The sequence below is a fragment of the Lagopus muta genome, chromosome 1, assembly GCF_023343835.1.
Source record: "Lagopus muta isolate bLagMut1 chromosome 1, bLagMut1 primary, whole genome shotgun sequence".
NCBI lineage: Eukaryota > Metazoa > Chordata > Aves > Galliformes > Phasianidae > Lagopus > Lagopus muta.
In genome coordinates this window covers 123143928-123150145 of record NC_064433.1, presented here as the reverse complement: position 1 = coordinate 123150145, position 6218 = coordinate 123143928, and positions in this window count along the sequence as shown.

Sequence of the window (6218 nt, the reverse complement as noted above, 5' to 3'; positions counted from 1 at the left end):
TATCCAAGCAAGCAAGAAAAGAAAACACACATCCCCCAAATGCTTTGACTACAGAAATTTATGTTCAGGGTCGAAATATCTCAGGAGATGCCTAAAAAACTTTCGTGAATCATGAAAAAGTCACTTAAAAGCACATGGGTCAAATAAAGTATGAAAAATATCAAACTACAGGAAAAATTATATATCTGAACTTCAAAATCAGAGTTACTTACACCATCATTTCTTTAACAAAAAGAATAAAAGTGGATTAAGTTAAGAAATAATTTCTTCAGTATGGATTTTTTCCGTATCAGTTTGTTTAGAAATAATTCAAAAGAACTCTTCTCATGTAAGAGGAAAAACTTTTAAGCACGCTCCAAGGAATGCATTCTGTATTACTCTAGGTATTTTAATTTGTGTTTTCCAAAGGTTACCCTGGTAGCCTTTTTGCACAGATATACCATAAATTGTATAGCCAAGATCCTGCAGTACCAGAGACAGCTTAACCTTTAAGGAATGCTGTACCACGGCTCTAGGTACTACACACCCACTGCTCAGCACCAACCACACGTTGGTGTGTGATTGGCACCATCTGGTCTGAAACTGGGACACGAGGAGGGTGCAGTGCAGTGCTAACTCAGTTATGGCGATTAGCTTCATGCATTTTGATACACTGGCTAAACACAGTTCTGTGAACAGCAAAGTATATGCAGCCGTGCCTTCCATTCTGATACAGGAATTTAAGAACAGGTTTCAAGATTGCTGAAAAAATGACCAATTTATTTGCAACTCCATTTTCATTTGACATACGTATATTACCTGCAAGTTTTCAAATGGAATGTGTAAGAGTTGCAATCAAAAATTCTTTGACAGACTTTCATAAGCCAAAAATAAGATCACACATCCCATTATTTTTATGGTTTTGTTGCTCTCCTTTTGATATGTTTTAATAAAAAACATTAAAAATTAAAACATTTTGTTACTTGTATACGTTAACTATGTTATATATTTTATGAGGGCTGCTCCGAAAGTAATGCTTCCTATTTTATGATACTTGCCCAGGACAGAGGCAGATGTAGGTGGTATGGCAGTAGAGGTTGAACCATCTCACCAGTATCCATTACATGTTGTTGCCGTGTGACAGAGGGGCTAAATGTCACAACGGCATCTGATATGGCAGTGCAGATGAAGAAAAGAGTGGAAATGAATTCCTTCTTGCAGAAAAAAATGGATCTGTTGACAGCCACTGACACTTGCTGAATGTGTCTGGAGACCAAACAGTGGATGTGAACAAAGCGAGATGGTGGGTGGTGAATTTCAGCAGTGGCAACAGTGACGGTCACCTCTGCTGGTGCAGACCATTCTGAGCACGGCATGCAGGCCCTTATTCATTGCTGGTGAACATAATAGCTAATGGTGGTGAGTATGTTGAAAAAGAGTGTTTTGTAGCTGAGAATTTGCTCTGTGAAACAGTGTTGTGCTTTTTGTATCTGTTGTAGTTTCCATGAAAACAATTAGGAGGCATTACTTTCAGAGCAACCTTCAAAGATGTTGCCTTATAGACAATTCCCCTTCACTCAGTGCAGCCCAGGCAACCCAAAAGGTTGGACACTCATGCTGCAACATATTTCAGTGGCGCTCTGCACCTTGGCTTTTGGCACCTTGCTGTGCCTGACTTCTTCAGTGTACCAGAACAGAAGTAAAGGGAGAAGCAGAAAGTGGTGGTGACTGCATGGACCTTACAGAATGAAACAACCATAAACACGGTTATCTACCAAAAAAGGTTTTTTTTTTTTTAAAGTCTCCTCTACTTTGGAGAAAGATGACTGCAGAGAACTAGCTTAGCAAAAGAATGGATTTATGAAATGAAGGATTTTACTCTATCAGCATATAAACTGAAGATATGCAACAAGTTGGCAGTCTTTGCGGATTGTAATTTCATAAGGAAAAGTGTAGTTTGCCAGCCCATACTTCACATCAACCTTACTGACTCTTTGGATAAGTGCACAAGGTCAAATTTTAGTATTAGTTACTTCAATGACTTGCCAGTTTGTTCTTTTGCAGCTACATGAGGAGAAATATTGACCCAGTGCCTACACTCCTCCCTACCTGCCCTTTCTGACTCACCCCCAAATCCTCTATTTGAAATGCACCTGACTAAAAACCTTGTGCACCAAGAAGGGAAGCAGGTGTGGGGAGCTGAGGGCTACAAGACAAGACTAGAAACTGTAGCATGGGCAGAGTGGGAGATGCCTGCACGAAACTTATGGAGTCCTTTCTGAGCACTAACAGAAAGCCTCGGGGAGATGTTCTCAAGTTTCTTATTTGAAAAGCAGAGCAGGAATAAAAAAAGGCTTTTGTGAAAATGCAGATGCAAATTTTCTCATTGATTTTCTATGACAGGGATGGATATTAGCCCATTACTTCAGAAAACAAAATGTCATTTCAGCTCTTCTCACCCCACAAAAATAGGCAGTGTGTGGGGAAAAAACCTGAGAAAAATCAAGTGATAGCAGGTGACAAAAGAGGATGCAGTTGAAGAAAGCAAAGAATCAAAAATGTTAAATAAGAAATGAAGAAACAGAGAAGAGAGAGCTTTCTGGAGTTGCAGAGTTCATAGGAAAGAGCTGCCCTCCAAAAGCCAAGGATTTCATCTTAGTCTCTGCAGCTGGTTAAACTTGAGGACTTTTCTGCATACTGCATCAAGGGATTGCCTCCTTGCAAGAATCTGCACCAAGGGAGTGACTTTGAAATGAAGAAGCAACCAAAAAACCCACCATTTTTTCTCTGATGTGAGCACTATAGAATGCAGAAGGCTGAGTCCTAAGGCATGCCATGCCCTTCATGGGCATACCCAGGGCAACCTGCTCTGCCAGCTGGGGATATGCTCTGGTCCACACTCCTACCATGCTCCACGCATCCAGAAACCCATTGTCCAAATTTCAGGGAGCAGAGTCCTGCTTTGCTGTGTTGCTAGAAAGCTCTTCCTTACCTGGCTCTCCTGCTGGAACTGTTCCCTCCCCACTTGAACTGCACATGCCTTTGCACTCTGACTGGCTCAGCACTTCTCCAGACACAAGGCAGCCATAGGAGCTGTGTTTTCTTTTTCCGCTCCAAGCTCCTGACTTTGGGGCAGCAGCTTCCTGCATTATTTATGATGTCTCAGTGTGAAGGCCAGTAATAATGGAGGCTTGGATTCCAAGAAAGCAATTCTTTTTTTCCAAACCAAAACATGCACAATACTAATACCCAGAAAGACAGCATTTGATATTATACACAATTAATCTTTATGGTATTTGGTATGTATAAATACCTTACTTCTTCTTCCTCTGTAGTCTTAGTTCTCTATAGCAATTAATAGTGCAAGAAATCAGCTAAATGTTGCATACATTCCTTACTGTGGGTGGGGTTGCACATTTGTAAAGCCCCAATGAACAGCCATTGAATTACATGTGATTATGAATATTTCATACTCTCTTTTTCCCTTAAAATCTGTAACTTCATTGACCCCATTGTGGTCAAGTTTTTCTCAGAACAAGTGTGCTCAGCTGACTGAAAAGCTTTGAGGTAGTGCATTTGTTACATTTGCTTTTCTGTGCTTTGTCAAACATGCATCCTTTTTTTGCATGTTTTGAACCTGTTCTGAACAAAGAACTGCTGACTTTGAAATACAATCACCCTTTTACTTTTGGCAAGCAACAGCAGAACAATGGACAACAGGGAGAAAGCGGAACATAGGAAGTTTCATACTAATGCAAGGAGCTACTTTTTCACTGTCAGTGACAGAGCCATGGAACAGGCAGCCCAAAGAGGCTGTGGAGTCTTCCTGTGTAGAGATATTCAAGACCCACCTGGGTGACCTGCTGCAGGCAACCTGCTTTAGCAGAGGTAGGACTACATTATCTCCAGAGTTCCCTTCCAATCCCTGTGGTTCTGCAAATCTGTGATTTTTACAAGCCAGAAACCAAGGCAAAAAAATATTGATATAATGCGTGATTGGGATGTTCACCTGGAGTTTCTTCTTTTTCTTTTCTTTTTAAAGAATATTTCTCACTACATATTGTTTGCCCAAGCCCAGTTTTGGTACAGCTATAAGATCTCAATCCATTCTGATTCTTCAGATCAGCCTCCCCTGCACAGCTGACTATGTCCCACAGGACAGCTGACTATGGTGGAGGAGAGAAGAACCAGAAGCAGAAATATCTTAAGCTGCTTTAAGGAATCCTGGTCTGGGACCTTCTAAAATTAAAGAAGTCTCCACTGATCATGCACAGCATGTTTTTTTTGCCCAAAGGTCTCTAAGGCTATGTCTACAACACTAGAAAAAACATGGCCTGGAAAGAAGTGTAAGCACTGAGCTGCTAATTGCTCATTATGCTTAATTGTAAGCTTTGGCTCATGTCAACCAGCGCTGTCCCAGACAGTATCCAGATCAGGAGAAGGCACATGCTGAAGCCCATTTCAGAGGTATTATGAACCAGGCAAAGGCCACATCAGCCTCCTTCCTTTTCCCTCTCCCTTGCCTAGTGTTCTCTCCTTTTGCAACCCTCACACTCCCCAAGGAGCATCATGCAACAGACGCTAGCTCTGTCCTAGAAGCAACCAACAGCTTTGCCTGAAACTTCTCAGTTAGAAACAGGTACCCAAACATGAACATTAGGAGGAACATCCCCAACAGCTACCAATCACCTCACCATTTGTAGGTTATGGAAGCCAAGCTTTATGTTTGCCAGAGATGCCTGTAGTGTCACATAAATTAGGTGGGATATTTGCAGGTATGGTGTTTTTTTCAGATCTCTCCATTTAATTATGTTGAAGCAGGAAGTACACTTCATTTAAGCAATGTCTCTCTTGAGCTGTTTCATGGGAAGAAACCTTCCTTCTTTTCCTCTGTTTAGGCTGAAGGTTTATGAAGCCAATGTAAACAGCAGAAATGAGCCCAAGTACCAGAGCTTAACTTGGGAGGTATGAAAAGAACAGGCCTTGCCTTAATAAAATGAAACAATTAGTTTGTAGAAATACTGGATAAATGTGTTTCTTTCTTCAAACATTTACCACTTGAGCTTTTTGAGGATTACATCAAAAAATGTAGGACAGTATTATGTTGGTGCTTAAGAGAATTTTTATTAACTTCAAGGAGAAGATGACTGACCTATTACTTCATTGAAATGCAGATATCATATTTTCCATGCATCACAATTCCGCAAGATTTATTTGCTTTCTAACATACAAAGCACACAACATGGCTTATTCAGATGACCACTGCTAAAAGAAAGTACAGGAAAAAAGTAACATAATCTTTAGGGATTTCAATCTAAGCATTACGATGAGAGAATCATGAAGACAACATGACCCTAGAAGTGTCAAAAAAATTCTGCTTGGCATTTCCTAGCCCGAAGGAATAGAGGAGGAATCTTAAAGAAAAACTCACAGAGGGGTTAAAAATATTGATTGGTTAAGTATATTGGAGTTGATATTCCACCAACATTTGCAAGAAGAGTACTAAAACTGAGGATGCTGGAATATCCTACAGCTATATCCTACAGTTTAAAATGATGTAGACCAACCTACTATTGCAAATTTACTACTAACTGTAAGCAAAGTATGTGTGTCTCTATCATTCCTTCTGGAAATTCACTTTTGCAATCTGTGTTCTACACATACAAGACTTTCATGATATCATTAATAGTCAGCTTCAACAGCAGCATCTAAAAATTCTTTGATACCTGAACAAACACGCTTGAATATTTTATCCCCCTGGTGTGAGGGAGCAACCTGGCCTCCATGGTTGCAGCTCCCTGAATGCCCTGAGTCCACTGCCATGCTGTGTGATGGCAGCAAGACTGGGAGCTGCCTCCAGTACCATAGAATAAAAAGCACTGGTTGTGTTGTTAAAATAAAAACTGTGACCACAGGGCTGCCTGTATCTTCAGAGCTGCAGTATGTAAAGCAGCTGAAATGTTTCCTCATGAAACCCTTAGCCCTCATGATCCATTGGGTGCCCTTTGGCAGGGTGTCTTGACGGCAGGGTGTCTTATGGGTTTCCTCTCTCAGGCCGCTTTGTCTCCCAGAGGAGTTCTTAAATCATATTTCTTTCCTGCAAGCTATATAGTGTCCTGGGAACCTCACCAAAATATGCATTGGGTCAGCTCATCCCGTGGCTTGGAGATGTTAAGCAAGTACTGCTCTACCGACAGTTCTCAGCAAGCTCAGCAATCATGTCCCTTTCCTCAGCTTTT